The 18,021-nt window shown below is 42.2% G+C and overlaps 1 protein-coding gene across 2 annotated transcripts in view; it reads right to left on the bottom strand.

Annotated features, from left to right (window-relative positions):
• pias2 (protein inhibitor of activated STAT, 2) overlaps positions 1 to 17,819 on the bottom strand; it is a 95,218-nt gene extending 77,399 nt beyond the window's left edge. The window contains exon 1 of one of the 2 annotated variants that reach the window (XM_084338004.1): positions 17,775 to 17,819. The gene's annotated coding sequence lies outside the window, so the exon portion shown is untranslated. Of the gene's footprint in view, positions 1 to 7,492; positions 7,613 to 17,774 lie in introns of those variants that run through there. The other variant, XM_084338005.1, reaches the window with a different exon arrangement.
• Between the last annotated feature and the right edge of the window lie 202 nt (positions 17,820 to 18,021).

The raw sequence follows: 18,021 nt of genomic DNA, 5'->3' as shown, positions 1-18,021 counted from the left end.
CAGGTGGAGCAATTCTGTTTTGCTTAGGTTCAGTTTGAGGTGGTTGGTCGTCATCCAGGCGGAGATGTCGGACAGACAGGCCGAGATCCGCTCAGAGACGTGGATATCTGAGGGAGGGAAGGAGAGGAAGAGTTGAGTATCATCGGCATAACAATGATATGAGAAGCCATGAGACGTGATAATGTTACCCAGTGATTTAGTGTAGAGGGAGAAGAGAAGGGGTCCTAGGACCGAGCCCTGGGGGACACCCGTCCGGAGGGGGCGGGTGGCCGACAGAGTCCCTCTCCATGACACTTGGTAGGAGCGGTCATTGAGGTATGATGTCAGCCATGTCAGCGCAGATCCAGCCACTCCCATTCCTGCGAGGGCCGCGAGGAGGATCTGATGGTTGACTGTGTCGAAGGCTGCAGATAGATCTAGGAGAATCAGGACAGAGGAGAGGCCTTTCGCCTTTGCTAAGTGAAGTGCCTCTGTGACCGCAATGAGGGCCGTTTCTGTGGAGTGGCCAGTCCGGAAGCCAGACTGATTGGGGTCTAGGAGGTCATTCTGTAAGAGATAAGCAGTAAGTTGGTTGGATACAGCACGTTCAAGTGTTTTAGAAAGGAAGGAGAGAAGAGAGACAGGACGATAGTTGGCTATGACGGTGGGGTTCAGGGTTGGTTTTTTTATGAGGGGCGTGACTCTGGCTTGTTTTAGGGAGGTGGGGACCACCCCCGAGTTGAGTGAGGAGTTGATGGTTGCAGTTAGGAATGGGAGGATGTCCGGTGCTATGGTCTGGAAGAGTGGGGAGGGTAGCTGGTCCAGCTGGCATGTAGTCGGACGGTTCGACGTTACCAGTGTCAGGGTCTCGGCTTCTGTAATGGGAGAGAAAGATGACAGAGTGAAGGATGAGGTTCTCGATTCAGCGTTTGGAATGGGTGGGGGTTGGGATAAGGAGCTGCGGATGTTCTCCACTTTTTCCTCAAAGAAGATCGCAAAGTCTTCGGCAGAAAAAGATGAGGGAGGAGGAGGTGGGGGGGGAGTGAGGAGGGAGGACATGGTAGCATGCAGTTTGCGAAGATTCTTGGCAGAGGCCTCGATCCTATGGTGAAAGAAAGAAGCTTTGGCATTAGTAATGGTTTTGGAGAATGTTAACAAGAGGTTGTGATATGTGTCGATGTCAGCAGTGAGGCGTGACTTTCTATACTTCCTCTCAGCCGCTCTCACCTGTTTCTGCATGCTGCATGTAAACACACAGTCACCGTGACTGACGTTAGTCTAGTCAGAGAGACCTCCGTGAGCTGATGTTAGCTACTGTTACAAAATGACCCAGTCAACTATTCACTTTTAGTTTAATACATGAGGCATTGTGTAACGTTATCCAGCTGGCTAGCTACTCATAGCTCCCGACATCAACAACTGCAGCAAGTGTCCAGTTACATCGCATCAGCATGCGGGCTGCTGACTAGGGTCTAGGTGCAGCGCAGGAGAATCCTTTCATGCTGAATGTAAGAGTTTAGGGTCCAGCTGTAGCGCCGGAGAATCCTTGCTGGAGCTGGAGGCCACTCGAGTATACACACAGACAGTGGAGCTGTTTGCAGACAGCGAGGTTGCGATGTCTCGCAGATAATACAACTACAAGTATGATTATATAATATATATATTTTATTAAATATTATATATATAAAATAATAATAATTTTTTTTTTTATCAAAAAAAAGTTGGCAGGTAAGAAATCTGCTTGGCGGGTAGATTCTTCCCATCTACCCGCCACTGGCCGGTGAGTCAAAAAGTTAATTTCACTCCCTGCACACACACACACACACAATTATTTTGTTACAAAAACTTAATTTCCTGCATTCTGGTGCAGGAATTTTTGAATTTTTACCCTTTAAATGCCAGTGTTTGTGATGGGCATCACAAATTATTGTAAAAAAGAAAAGAAAACACATTCAATACATTTTTGAATGTTTACCCTTTAAATGCCAGTTTGTGTGATGGCATCACAAATTATTGTTAAAAATAAACACACAAAAAGTAAAATATTTTCAATATATCAAATGCAAAGTACATTTTTCTGGGGGGGATTATTACAGACTAGGCATGTGTCAATGATTAGCAGCAACACATATTTTGATGGATTTTTTGTAATGTCAGATTTAACACCAACTCTTTTCAGAAAAGTGGGAGTATTTCATTTTTTATCTGACATTACAAAAAATCTAAAAATAAATGGTTATGATCAGGGCTGAAGTTGAATTAAAGATTTATGACTGTTTAGACTGCATTACTCTCTGTCACAGTGATCTCCTGGTTGTTCCCCACTTATATTATCTAAATATCGCGCCGCCGCAACCAGAAACACTGGCCTGGCCTGCTTCTAAGTTCAGTGGCCTGACTGCAGAAAAAAAGAAAAAAATGTTTTTGCTTTTTTGGAAATGTTTTCAAGTACCACCAGCAGTACCACCAAGTACCACTAGTTTGAGAACCACTGTTAGATCGTTTGTTAATCATTGTTTTTCCTTTTAGCTTTTAAATCACCCGACAGCAGTCACATATCCCTTGTATTCTGCAGATAGAGAAGAGGAAAAGTAAGAACATAATAGAAAAAATAAACCGTAACAAGCTGAGAGACCAGGGAAGCCAGTCAGATCGCCTCCATCACATTATCCGCTTCCATACCCTCAAAGAAAGTCAGGAAAGGATCCCAAATATGTGGAGCAGAGTGGCTGGAGCCTGTCTACAGCGGTCGCATAGAGGGTCTATGTCGGGATATATCTTAGAGAGCCTGTCTTTAGACCAATGCAGTCGGTGTACAATTTTAAATTGGATAACCGCATGTTTAAGGCAAATGGAAGAGGAGAAAATCCCCTGTATTATCTTGTCCCATGTGACCTCTGTGATTGGTTCACCTAAGTCAGCCTCCCATCTGCCCCTGAGGAGGTCTAAAGGTGTCGAGTTGCTTCTATTAAGTAGTTCATAAATTCTGCGTATAGCCTGTTTCTGGATCAGTTTACAGTTCAAGATTGAGTCTAAAATGGAGGCCGGAGGGCACACTGGGTAGCAGTCCGAGTTCGAAGTTACGAAGCTCCAGAGTTGCAAGTATCTATAGAAGTGTGACCTAGGGATCTTGTATTTCTGTACTAGCTGATCAAAGAAGGCAAAGTTGCCGTCTATATAGAGGTCAGACAGCCAGGGAGCGAAATTAACTTTTTGACTCACCGGCCAGTGGCGGGTAGATGGGAAGAGTCTACCCGCCAAGCATATTTCTTACCTGCCAAAATTGTTTTGATTAAAAAAAAATATATATATATTTTATATATAAATTTTTTTTTAAATAAAATATATATTATATAATCATACTTGTAGTTGTATTATCTGCGAGACATCGCCACCACGCAATAAGTCAAAATGCTTGCTATCTGCAAACAGCTCCACTGTCTGTGTGTATACTTGAGTAGCCTCCAGCTCCAGCAAGGATTCTCCGGCCCTGCAGCTAGACCCTATATTCAGCTAGACCCTACATTCAGCATGCAAGGATTCTCCGGCGATGCAGCTGGACCCTATTTAACGTTACGGTCTTTTGTCAAATCACATTCAACATGCCCTCAGCTAGAATACGCATTCAATCAATGTTATAAGACATTGATATCAGGAGCTATCTGTAGCTACTGCTAGCCCCTACCACCCCCTCTACGACGAGCTAGTCAAGATGAGAAGCTCGTTCAGCCACAGACTCATTCCCCCCCGACACTCAACTAACCGCCTCGGACAGTCCTTCATACCAGCGGCCATCAGGCTCCACAACAGTGGGCAGTGACTAGCAGCCTCCAGGCTCCACAACAGGGGGCAGCGACAGCGACTGCTACCAGACATTGACCTGGGACTTATAGGAACCCAAGGAGGACAACCTACACTACCCTACCTTAGGCTTACTGCACCCTACAGTATGTGGATACTGTGATACTGTGAATAATGTATATTTCAGTGGATACCGTGATACTGTGAATAATGTATACTCAGTAGATAGTAAATTATAACACTACCTCATGCATACTGCACCTTATGTGACACTGTGAATAATGTGAATATTCCTCAGCTAGTCAGATAGTAAATTATATTGACCATATTGATCAAATTGTTTACACTGCCTGTGTTGTCTTTTACTACCTGTATACTGTGTTGTTTTACTACCTGTACCCCTCCCCCCTCCCCCCCATGCTGCTATGATGCCTGAATTTCCCCAAGGGGATCAATAAAGGAATATCTTATCTTATCTTATCTTAGATAACGTTAAGACAATTTAGTTTACTGGGACAGATGGATCTAACGAGAGCTAGCTAAGCTAGCTAACGAGGGAACGGAGGTATTATGCACTCGAGTAGACTATTGCTGGAGCATTTGTTGATATCAGCAGCTATCAGTAGCTAGCCAGCTAGATACCGTTAGACAATGCCTCGTCATGTATTAAACTAAAAGTGAATAGTTGACTGGGTCATTGTTTAAACAGTAATGTTAGCTCATGGAGGTCCGATATAGACTAGAGCAGACGGAAGTAAACAAGCCAAATGATAGCTTCCGATTGGTCATTTGCTTTTTTTTCTCATGAAACCAGTCACGTCACTCTACTGTGATTGGACCGTTGACTTGAGTGCGATGTGGGACTTGTAGTTTTTTAACGATCTCGCGGCGGAGAAAAAAAAGACGAGCGGCTATAATCTGTACTCGCACAAGAGTATCGTTATGAACTACACGTCTACACGCCACACGGCGGGCAGCCCTCTAAGTGTCATGCGCCAAAGGTAAAAACAGACCGCCCCTGGCGGGCGGCGGGCTTTAGTTTCGGTCCCTGCAGACAGCGTAATCACTCCACTCCCAACCCAACTGTCAAAGGCCTTATCCATCGTTGATGGGACAAACATGTGATTTCTTGTGATCGGAGCAGCCAGTGATAGTTCCCTGAGGGAGAAGGTTCTTCTAAATTGGTTCCACACTTTTATCGAGTGGATGACAACTGGGTTCGAGGTAAAGCTAGATATGGGCTGTGTGAACGGGAGCTTAGCACATAACAAGGCAGATAGGGAGGTGGACCTAACCGACGCACTCTCCAGTACTGTCCACCAGGGGGCGGTGTCCTCCCCCCTTACCCAGTATAATAACGATCTTATGTTTGCTGCCCAGTAGTAGTAAATAAAGTTTGGAAGCGCCATCCCACCCATTACGCGGGGTAGGCTTGGGCGGTATGACGGTATTACGGTATACCAGGGGATTTAAAAAAAAATCCCGACGGTATTGAAAATCAATACCGTCCGTCACCGTCAAAATCACAGATGCGCTTCAGTTTCTTTTACAGTGAAACGGAGTTTTGAGTGTAGTGCACACACGCGCCAGCAGAGGGCGAGACCAGTCCTCACTAGTGAAGCGAGTGGGTCACAACAGTGTTCACGTTTTACGGTAATGTTGCGACAGTGCTGTGAAAATACCGTAAAGCGTTGTGACGAGAGTTGGTGTGTGTTGTTGTGGTGCACTAGTGCAGTGGTTCCCAAAGTCGGGGTCGCGACCCAAAGGTGGGCCGCGAGCAGCCACGGGTGGGCCGCAAGATGATTTCCAAAAATATATATATATATATATATTTTAATTTTTTTTTGTCAGGCCACTGAACTTAGAAGCAGGCCAGGACAGTGTTTCTAGTTGTATTCTAAAATTCTATTCTATTGTATTCTAAAATGTGACTATATGGTTTTATATTAACTTAATAAATAAACAAAAACGAAAAATCTACTTATTTCAACGAACATTTCAAACTAAATAACAGATTATGCACATAAAACGCTGAAAACAACCGAAGCAACAATAGTATTTTAATGAGGCTATTATTATTATCATTATTATTTTGCAACAAGTTAGCCCTCTCATAAATAGCACATATAAATGAATAACTAACTTGAACTAACTTAATAGGATTGAAGTGATATTTGGCTAAAAAAATCGGTCGCCTGGCAAAAAAAAAGAAAAAAGAAAGCCTGACGATGTGCATTGGGCCGCGGCTCTCTGACGCCTTATTTTCTGGGTCCTGGCCTGAAAAGTTTGGGAACCCCTGCACTAGTGGAGCAAGCAAATAATACGTCTCTTATTATATGTGAACTAAAGAGTACAAGGTTTACACAACAGCCCCCACCCGCTGTTTTATTGTATTTGTACCGTCCTGTACTATCCGCTGTCAGCTGTTTATCTCTCTCTGTGAGCTTGATTCGCTAGCCAGGGTATCTGCAGGTTTAGCCCAGTCAGATTCAAGGCTTTTTAAGACTTTTTAATACCACTCAGAATTAAATTTAATACCAATTTCACGATAACAAAATGGCAAAAATCATGGGTACTCTCAGTACACTCATTCAAGGGTACTACGACTATGCCTGCACCTCATGGTACCAAAGCACCTCAAAGGCACTAAAAACAAGATTACAAACATCACAAAACAAACTGGTCAGACTACTGCTTAACCTCACTCCTAAAACCCACTTTACCCCTGCCCACATTCAAAACCGCTCTTAAAGAGCACCTATGGGAGACTGCAATTCGAAACTGGCCACCGTAAATGTCCAACCCCCCCCCCCCCCATCCTCCTAATGTACAGTCTCATCCCCATCATATATATATAATATTTTCTGTTAGGATCTCTGGGTAACAGTACTGTATATTATTTGCATATCGTATATGTCACAAATGTAACAGTACTACAGTATATACCTGTATGTCATGCATGTCCCTATGCCATAAATGTCATGTATGTTTTTACTGTATTTATTTCTGTATATTTTATTTCATTTTTATTCTATTTTACTCTACTCTTATCCTAGGCAACTTGATTGATTTGCGTTATTATTCTAATTCGTGACCTGTCCTGTCTAAATGTTTAAATGGTGAGCGATTTGCAGTGTCAAATTTCCCACGGGATAATAAAAGTATTTCTATTCTATCTATTCTATGTTGTGTATGTCAATATGAATTGAAAATGGGGGACCCTGATGTAAACAAGACAAACGTCTTTCTCTGGTCTGCATCCCCTTATTATTGTGTGTATTGAGCTGTACTGTATTGTACACATTCTGCAATCTGTTAAATAAAGTTTTCATTCATCCAGTTTTGTTTTTGTGGTTTGGTTGAATGAATACTTTATTTAACAGATTTCAGAATGGGTACTGTTACCCATAGATCCTAACATATATATATATCATATCATCTCACTCTCATCGAACATCAACACAAACGTGTCCTTGTTTACATCCGTGAAAAGATTTTTTGGATGTAAGAAGCCAATCCAAACCTTAGCGACTTCAGAGTCAGGGAACATCGCTTGAAACACCGCTCCTAGTCCCTCATTTCCATTGTAGGACTGATGCTTTGCGACCGTATTTAGAACCCACAGTACCTCAGCTTCAAGGGTTGGCGTGGAGACGAACGTTACCCGGACAGGTGCAGATGTAATAACAATTGGTCCAGGTGGTAGACCTACCTGTCCCTGAGCAGTTGATGTGGACGGCGTCGGCGTCGAAAAGAAATTTGATATTGAAGTTGTCTGCAGGCGGGTTTTTGTAGAGGTAACATGCTTAGCGCTGTGCATGTGTGACTCGACTGCTTTTATTCCCATCGTTCCAAGTTTAAAATCCTTTTAGCAGAGTTTGCAGCGGGCCTCGTACATGTCTTTCACTGGGACCAACCATGGTGCAAACAGAGGGTTTTCGAGCCAGTTCTCATTAAATTTGCACTTTCCCATGTTAAATTAACAAGTGCAAATAAATACAAATCAATTAAACTAAACTAAACGTCAGCGTTATCGCTACGGCTTGAATAACGTGTTACCTATGCTCCGGTGTTCTGAAATAGCTCTCGACGGCGACACACATTAAGGACCATGTTAATTGGTTCCGCCCCACTGCGGTCTGCGTGAAAGAAAAAAAAGCCTGACTTTATCTCCCGTTAATAATAGTTTCCCCCCAGATTTCACAATGAAACATAAGATGACATGGCATGTTTTTAAGACCTCCGAAAGTCGGATTTAAGAAATTTTAAGACAAATTAAGGCCTTAATAGTTGATAGTTGAATTTAAGACTTTTTAAGGTCCCGCGGACACCCTGGCTAGCGTTAGCTCACGTTAGCTAGTGTTAGCTCTGCGGCTAATCTTAGATTACCCTGAACTAAATCAATGACTAGGTTATAAAGCATTAGAGTAGTTTTCACTGCACATAGAAGTAGCCAAACAGCGAGAGCATTTCGGGAGCATATGACCAAAACCCAGGCAATTTCGAGCCGTTAAGGAATCAAATAGTCTGCCATGGCTAGGCTACATGCTAACGGTGCGGGCTTCGTTCTGACTACCATTCTGAGACTGAGAGCTAACAATGATTTGTTTACTTGGTAACACGGGTTGCCCCCCCCCCGATGAAAATGAAAGTCATACCGTCATATACCGTATACCGGGGTATTATGTAGAGCCATATGAAATCCGTTTTATTATTTTCCAAATTCCATTTTATTTTTTCCCAAATTCCATTTTTTCCGTTTTAATATTTCAGAATTCTGTATTTTGCCTTTTATGCTCATTTTACCATCAGAAATAGTGTCCAATAAGTGGGAATGAATAAATGTCCACAATTGAATAAGATATAACAGTCCATTTAATGTTTTTAAGTGCTGCAACTCAGAAATACAGTTCAATTTTACACAATATTTTTCAATTAATATTGTGACAAAATAAAAATACATATTTCAAGTGTAAACAATAGATACAGCTAGCTACTACTGACATTATCACAATGACAATGTCAGTAACCTAGCTATATCTATTATATTGTGATGAAATATAGTAATGCATAATTTAGGCACCTTTAGTTTAGTTTATTTCGTTTATAAAGGACAGTGTATAATGGCAATCGTTTGCATTAAACAAATGGATGGGTGCACTAGATTTAGCAAGAAGCTATCATTTCCATCTATAGTCCTATGTACTGTAACGTTTCATATCTATTTAAGTTTATTTAGATTATAAAGGGCAGTGTATAATGACAATCGTTTGCATTAAACTGGATGGGTGCACCAGATTTAGCTAGAACTTCTAGAAGCTATCATTTCCATAGATAGTCCTATAACGTTACATAGCTATTTAAGTGTATTTAGTTTATAAAGGGCAGTGTATAATGACAATCGTTTGCATTAAACAAATGAATGGGTGCACTAGATTTAGCTAGAAGCTAAACGTCCTAACGTTATAGCTATTTAATCACAATAGTGTCGCAAGTGTTTTTGCGGGTCCAGTCCACGGAACGTTGACAGAATTAGCAAAACACCTTATCACCGGAGGCATAAAAGTCATTAGGATACTGTTCTGCTCTGAATTGAGGGCTTATTGTGGAATTGTTTAGCTTCTTGACGATGTTAACACTGAAGCAGCCAGACGCTTGAGCACCGCGGCTGTGTTGTGTGTAACACGCTGTAGAGTCCCCGCCTCCCCGGTCGCGTGTGCACCAAACGTTCCACCCAAAAACGAAATTTCAGTCCAGATTAGGCCAAATTCTGCAATATTCCACGTTTTGCAGTTGATTCCATTTTTATTGGTTAATTCCGCAATTCCGTCCGCGATTCCGTGAACGCGGATTTCATATGGCTCTAGTATTATGTCATAAAAATAAAAAAGTCTGTAGGGTAACCGTCTGGCCCCGGGGACTTGCCACTCTGCATAGATCTAATCGCTGACGTAATCTCTGCAACCGTAAGTCCCTCCTCCAGATCTGCGGCCCTCTCTGGGTCGACTGTCGGGACGCGGAGGGTCCTATAGAAATCGTCTAGCGTGGAGGGCGCCACTTGCGAGTCCGAGGTGTATAACGATTGGTAGAAAGTTTTAAAGCTTTTATTAATTTTAAGGTTGTCAGTGGCTTTTGAGCCCCGCTCGTCGTTGATAGAGGGGATGGACTGGTTGGCAGTTCTTTGTCGCAGCTGATGGGCAAGTATCCGTCCGGCCTTCTTCCCATGTTCATAGTACCCCTGTCGCGTTTTGGTAATGAGGTACTCAGCCTGTCGCGTTGACAGGAGGTCAAACTCAGTTCGCAGCGATATACGTTTTTTCAACGTGTCGGTTGATGGCGAGTGGCAATGTAGTCTATCTAGCTCCAAAATCTCGTCCGTCAGTTGCTTAAGGCGTGCCGTGTTTATCTTCTTTTGGTTGGCGCAATATGAAATCACCTGTCCCCTTAAGTACGCCTTCAGTGATTCCCAAATGGTTAAAGAACACATTCCCGGAGTCTTAATGTCGAGAAATAATGTAATTTCCGAGGTGATGAAGCTTGTGAAGGCTTCCTCCGACAGAAGCAATGGGTTGAGTCTCCACTGGCGGTGGCCGAGCCGTGTATTCGGGATACTCATTTTCATAACTAAGGGACCATGGTCCGAGATAACTATCGCTCCATATTCGCATTTGGTTACAAGGGGAAGGAGTCTCTTATCCAGGAGAAAGGTATTATGGACCGGGGGGGAAAAAAGAGTATCCTCTGGATGTAGGATTAGGAAACCGCCACACGTCAGCTACCCCATATGATTTAAGAAAGCGCCGGATTGCACGGGACGAGCTAGACTGGGGGGCCTTCCTGGTCGAGCTACGGTCCAGCACCGGGGAGAGTGCACAATTCATGTCGCCGCCAAGGATGAGATGGTGCGAGGTCATATCGGGTAGGCGGGAAAAAAGGCTGGTGAAGAACGTAGGGTTGTCCCAGTTTGGTGCGTAGATATTAGCCAAAATGACCGGAAATGAATGCAGTTTCCCCACCACTATAATTGTTTGGATCTTTCAAGAATGTTCCATTTGAATCCCTCCGAAAGGGCTGACAACGAAGCTCATGCATAGCGTGAGGGGATGAAGAGCATGCAGGTAGACTGTTTTCCTGCAAGGTCTTCAAGAGACTAAGCCTGTCCAGCAAGAAGGCTCAGTTAAAGAAATCTGGAGCATGCTTCAAGTGCTTGTGCCTCCATGGTGAAGACGGCAGTTGCACCCAGAAATTCCTCTGTGCAAAGTATGACTGTCGGAAAGGGAGGTCCTCAGACCATAACTACTTGCTCTGTCCGATGCCACCGACCAAGAAGATGGAAAAGAGTGGAGAGCAGAAGGAGCAGAGCTATTCAAAAGTAGAGAGGAGGGGACTTGGACTGACCAATAAACAAGAGGAGCTCCTTGCCAAACTCTCCCCTGAATTAAAAGCAGAGTTCAAGGAAGCATTCTCAAACAGAACATCAACAACAGTGTGCACCAGCGGTGAGCCAAAAGAATATCCAGTGGTAATGATGCTACTCGAGGTGACGACAAACTCGGGTCAGCTAGTCGGCACTTTGGTCGACCTAGCTTCAGATACAAACTAGATCTCGAACGAAGCCGCTGATCGTCTGAAACTAAATGGCGAAGACATCAAACTGATTGTCCAAGGAGTTGGAGGGGTGGAGAAAACAGTTGCTACCAAAAGGTATTCCTTAAGATTGAGGGTAAAAACGGGACACGCGGACAAAGTGTGTAGAAAGAAGCGCGAACAGAGCGTTCGGTACGCGCACGTGCAAGATGGCGGCTGTCACCCTACTCTGGAGTCCAGCTCTGGCTCCTGTGTCTGTCTCGTTCTCACATGTTGCCTTTGTGATAAATTTGACTAACCTGTGCTTTTGCACTTTCCCTGTACCGGGATAGTAGACTAGAAAAGCGGGGCTGCCCTTGTCATGCCCTACAAAGAGTCATTTTTCACACCTGGACTCGAGCTTTCCTCTGGGCATAACAAAAAATATTGTTTGTTTCCTGTTGGTTGTCAATTAAGGCCATGGGTAGGTAGGTAATCTTTTTAATTTTTTTTTTATTTTATTCTTTCCCACGGCGACTATGGATAGGGAATTTCTTTATTTAATTAAAATGTTCACAACAACATGGATGCATGTACTCTGCCAGCATGTTTAATATCCATAATACTAAAGGTTTGACTAAGATTTCTATGAAACTTTATTCCAAAAAAATTTAAAGGGGACATGCGTTGCTATTCCTAGCACTGTTACTTTACACCAGTGGTTCTCAAACTTTTTACACCAAGTACCACCTGAGAACGTAGCTGGCTCTCCAAGTACCACCATATGACCGGCGTTAAAATACAGTCTATTAGCTATGCACAGTTCACGCAGGAGGCAAATGTATTCCTAATACCATTATTTATTGTTAACTTTTGTCAGACACAGCCACAATGTACAAAGGGATAGCACTAGAACTAGCAAACGCTTCCACACAACTCATACAATGCAAGGGGCATTGAGAACATAAAATTAAGAACAACTGTATTTCAGCAAATGTACTTAATTCTCTCTCTATCTTTCTCTCTCTCTCTCTCTCACTCTCTCTCTCTTTCTCTCACACAGCAAGCAATTGTCCGTCATTCTCTCTCACACTCACACACACACACAATTATTTTGTTACAAAAACTTAATTTCCTGCATTCTGGTGCAGGAATTTTTGAATGTTTACCCTTTAAATGCCAGTTTGTGTGATGGCATCACAAATTATTGTTAAAAGAAACACACAAAAAGTAAAATATTTACAATATATCAAATGCAAAGTACATTTTTCTGGGGGGGATTATTACAGGCTAGGCATGTGTCAATGATTCAACCAACTCTTTTCAGAAAAATGGGAGTATTTCATTTTTTATCTGACATTACAAGAAATCTAAAAATAAATGGTTATGATCAGGGCTGAAGTTGAATTAAAGATTTATGACTGTTTAGACTGCATTACTCTCTGTCAGTGATCTCCTGGTTGTTCCCCACTTAGATTATCTAACTATTGCGCTGCCGCAACCAGAAACACTGGCCTGGCCTGCTTCTAAGTTCAGTGGCCTGACTGCAAAAAAAAAAAAACAAAAAAAAAATAGCTTTTTTGGAAATGTTTTCAAGTACCACCAGCAGTACCACCAAGTACCACTAGTGGTACGCGTACCACAGTTTGAGAACCACTGAATTCCTGTGAGTCTATTGAAGACATCTGTAAGTTTTTTTTTTTTTAAATGCATTGTTTTATATTTCTAATCAAGTACTCAACCATCATTTTTCAGCCTCAAGATTTCAGGCTGTTATGGCCTGGCTCCGCCCATAAGCACTTTCAGTCCACACAGTCTGAGAGAGAGAGAGAAGGCCCCCTCTTTCTTCCTCTCTTTTTTTCTCTCCCGTTCGGGGGTATGTGCCCCCCCCCCCCCCAACCCATAGATAGTTCCAACTCACCGAATTACGTAATCCACGACAGTTGCACTCAATATTTAAATAATGTTAGTCTAAATAAATGTAGACAGAAACATAATAATTTCAAGCAGAAAACGAATCTTTCCATTAAGAACTGACAATCAGGGAATTTAAACATGGTTGACATTGTTTTTGTGTGTTTATATTAAAGAAAGGAAAGTCTAGTGCTGGCTGAGCATATTGTTTGTTTGCACTAAGTTAATACTTTGACAAATGTAGCCTATATTTTTCAGTCAGTTCGGTCTTTGTGTGCCAAACGTTATTTAAGGCTGTAAACACTGTAAACCTTTTATTTTATTTTAAATAAATGAGAAGCATGTTTAGATTTGAGTGTTAAATTTTTTTTTTATAAAAATTAACATATATCGAACTGAAAACCGTGACCCCAAAATTGTGATACGAACCAAACCGTCCCATTTTGTGAACCGTCCCACCCCTACCGTTTATCATAAAAATGCAGTGCCCCCGAAATACAAAAAAAAGCCCCCGAAAATCAATTAAGGGGGGCAAAAAAAGCCCTTGAAATTTTTTTTTTATTTCTAACCCTGCTGTGTAGTCAGTCTAGGTAGATTGTGGGCGGGCATTAGCTACAACCACAGAGCCAATCATAGGGGTGGACGGTATAAACGGTATACGGTATAAACGGTATGAATTTGCTCTACGGTATGGATTTTGCCTATACCGTGTAACCGGTAGTGCAGCTCTAAAATAGCAATGACGTCATGTAACCACAGCGCGACTATTTCACTCGCATTTGCCCCTAAAAATAGATAGAATTAGTCATAGATAATAGATATGTGCGAACTGGAAAAAGTTATTTAGGAGGCTTCGCGCAGTGGGCGTGCCAGCCCCTCCCGCACGCATGTAAACACGGGTCTACTAGTAGTAGTGGGACGGGACGTCTCCCTGAGCTAACGTTAGCTTAGCTACCGTTACAAAATGACCCAGTCAACTATTCACTTTTAGTTTAATACATGATGAGGCATTGTCTAACCGAACGGTATCTAGTCGGCCAGCTACAGATAGCTCCTGACATCAACAAACGCTCCATCAAGTCTAGTAGAGAGTAGACGTGTATGATAGCTCCGTTAGCCGTTAGCTCACGTTAACACAAGTTAGTTCACCGTTCAAAACGAAATGTCCCATTGAACTAAATAATTCACTGAGGCGTTGTATTAACGTTATATATCCGGCTAGCAGTAGCTACAGATAGCTCCTGATATCAATGTCTTATAACACTGATTCGATGCGTATTCGAGCTGAGGGCTTGTGAATGTGATTTAACGTTATACCAATACTAGGGCCCAGCTGCAGCGCCGGTGAATCCTGGCCGTAGCTCGAGGCTACTCGAGTATAGGTCCAGCTGCAGCTCCGGAGAATCCTGGCCGTAGCTAGAGGCTACTAATGTACACACAGACAGTGGAGCTTGTTGCGTGGTGGCGATGTCTCGCAGATAATACAAGTACAAGTCTAATTATATAATATATATATTTTATATAAAAAAAAAAAAAAATTATATAAAATAAAAAAAAAAATTTAATCAAAAACGATGATACCGTGATATATACCGTTACCGTCTATGCTTCAAATTATACCGTGATATAAATTTTAGACCATACCGTCCACCCCTAGCCAATCACATCACTGTCCGCTACCCAGAGCCTGAGTGACGTCACTCAGGCCTTCAAATCAGGATGGCCTAATTTACTGGAGCAGGAAATGGTCTGAGCTGAATCAGAGCAATCCGCCAATATGGTATTTAGACACTAAAACACATTGATACTAACTCCTATTACTATAATACAATGCTAGAGACTGAAAAATGACATTTATAATGCATGTCACCTTACATTTTTTTTATTTTTTTTTTATATATACCGGTATATATTTTTTAAAACTCAAAATATATTGGGTCGCACCTAAATCGGCAGGGTCGGTCGGCAACCGGAAACAAACCATTGCCTGCCGCGCGACACATACCCCCGAACGGGAGAAAAAAAGAAAGGAAGAAAGAGGGGGCCTTCTCTCTCTCTCTGACTGTGTGGACTGAAAGTGCTTATGGGCGGAGCCAGGCCATAACAGCCTGAAATCTTGAGGCTGAAAAATGATGGTTGAGTACTTGATTAGAAATATAAAACAATGCATTTTTTAAAAAAAAAAACCTTACAGATGTCTTCAATAGACTCACAGGAATTGTGTAAAGTTGCCCAAATAGTGCTAGGAATAGCAACGCATGTCCCCTTTAAATTTTTTTGGAATAAAGTTTCATAGAAATCTTAGTCAAACCTTTAGTATTATGGATATTAAACATGCTGGCAGAGTACATGCATCCATGTTGTTGTGAACATTTTAATTAAATAAAGAAATTCCCTATCCATAGTCGCCGTGGGATTTTTTTTTATAAAATAAATTCCCTACCTACCCATGGCCTTAACTGACAACCAAACAATATTTTCTTTTATGCCTCACTTCATACAGAACCCAGTAGACCCCTGTGTTTACACAAAGGAGTCAAAAGAGTCAGGAAAAGTGATAATTGTGATTTGGGTGGATGATTTAATCATCGCAGCAGACAACACTAGAAAACCTAGAGCAGGTGAAAAGTATGCTCTCCACCAGATTCAAAATGAAAGACCTGGGTAGGTTAAAACATTTTCTAGGCATGGACTTCGAACAGTCTGCCAGTTGTGTAAAAATATCCCAGAAGAGATATGTGGAAAAGATCCTGAATCGTTTTGACATGCAAGAATGTAGAACCAGGGAAACACCATGTGATCAAAAGCTAGACTACCAAGAGGATGCTCAGAAATTGACAGATGTAAAAATGTACAGAGAAGCTGTAGGTAGCCTCATTTATTTGACAACATGTACTCGCCCTGACCTATGTTTTGTAGTGAGTAAATTATCACAGCATTTTGCTGATCCCACGGAAGAGCACTGGATTACAGCAAAACATGTTTTTCGTTATCTCAAAAGGCACAGCAGATAAACAGCTTTGTTTCAGAAATAGCAGCGAGGGCTTAGGGCTTCAAGCCTATAGTGATGCAGATTGGGCGGCAGACGCCACAGACAGAAGAAGTACCACCGGGTATTGTGTGAGTTTGGGTACAGACAGCTCACTGGTTTCGTGGAAAACAAAGAAACAGCCCACAGTGGCACTATCAACTTGTGAAGCCTAATACATGGCTCTAGCTATGACAATACAATAATGTATTTATCTAGAACAACTGCTCGAAGGAATGGATACCTATAAGAAAACTGTTGTTTATGAAGACAACCAGGGAACCATTACACTCGCTAGAAACCCTGTGTGCCGACAGAGGTGTAAACATGTGGATATAAAATATCACTTCATCAGATCTGTCATCAGAGAAGAAAGGATGACACTTGTTTACTGTCCTACAGACGACATGGTTGCAGACGCTATGACCAAGCCTGTCTCCAAACTGAAATTGAGAAGATTTGCAGAGGACATGTTTGGTGTGTAAAATATTGCCCGTTATGTAATATTGACTGCCATATTCTTTTGATGTTTTGAACTGTATTTTTTCTTGAAAAAGTTGTTTTGGAAAAGTTACAGTATACACATCATTCATAAGTGGGAGTGTTAAGTGTTAATATGACTGTATGTAACTGCACTTTACTGTTCCACAAGAGGGCGCTATAGGCGTAAGGAGACGCAGCTATTGTAGCTGACGTCAGGTAGAAGGTATAAAAGGGAATTTCAATGTTCCCTTTCACTCTACCTATCACGGAGTAGGTCTTGTTGTGGTACATGTGTGCATATGAAAATAAACCACGCTGGTTAAGGCTAAAGAAGGACCTTGTCGTCATGACCAAGTTGTCAACATGTTATATGTTATTTATCTCAGAATCTCACGGAATTCACCACGTTACCCCTCCTTGACCTGGTTAGTTACCAGGCTACGTTACTTAAGGTGTCATCAACCATGTTTAGCAACGCCAAAGCAGCCGACAGTGATCCAAAAAAGCAAGGCGACTACGTTAAGTAAGATGCCATTACATTATAGTATCTTAGGCATGTGAAACGTTTGCCAACTGGGTAACGTTCCCTTGCTAGCTCCACTATGTTTCCTTTGTAGTGTGTACGTTAGCTAACGCTAGCTAAATCGGGACAACAAGACAAATGCTACATAGACTACGTACAGTTAAACTAAACTGGGTCCACCTGGTTGTTACTAGTAGCTCACTTATTCTACAAATATAATATGCATGTAACCGACTACACTGGCGACGGTCACGTTAACGTTAGTGGGGAATTTGTTGTTAGCATTATAGCTAGCGAGTTAGCTTGCTGGCGGCAGTAAGACAAACTTGTTATGTGACTTGTACTACTATTACTTGTTATTTTACGTTAACATTTACACGTTTAAAAACGTATTCGTTGTCTGTCGATGTGTCAGTATATATATCAAAGTACGTAGCTAGCGAGGCTCACTGGTAGTAATTTGTTTTTATTGTCGCCTACCCGAAGCTCTTCAGAAGAATCCGCCATCTTCTCCGCGCGCGGTCATCCTGTTTGATCTCCTGTCACGTGACGAGGGAGTCGATTCAGAATGCAGTGAAAGGACGATGCAAAAAAGAGGGCACGCACATTGGCTACTTTCAGACTGCAGGTGGAATAGCCCAAATCAGCGGGAACCCAGATAATAAACGACATCCAGGGAAACTAGCACTAACGACATCCAGGGAACAACGACAATGAATGAATGAAA

Source organism: Notolepis coatsorum (genome assembly GCF_963971535.1).
Source record: "Notolepis coatsorum genome assembly, chromosome: 2".
In the NCBI taxonomy this organism is placed as follows: domain Eukaryota; kingdom Metazoa; phylum Chordata; class Actinopteri; order Aulopiformes; family Paralepididae; genus Notolepis; species Notolepis coatsorum.
The sequence above is the reverse complement of the archived record's forward strand: the minus strand, read 5'-3'. Positions and strand labels throughout refer to the sequence as shown.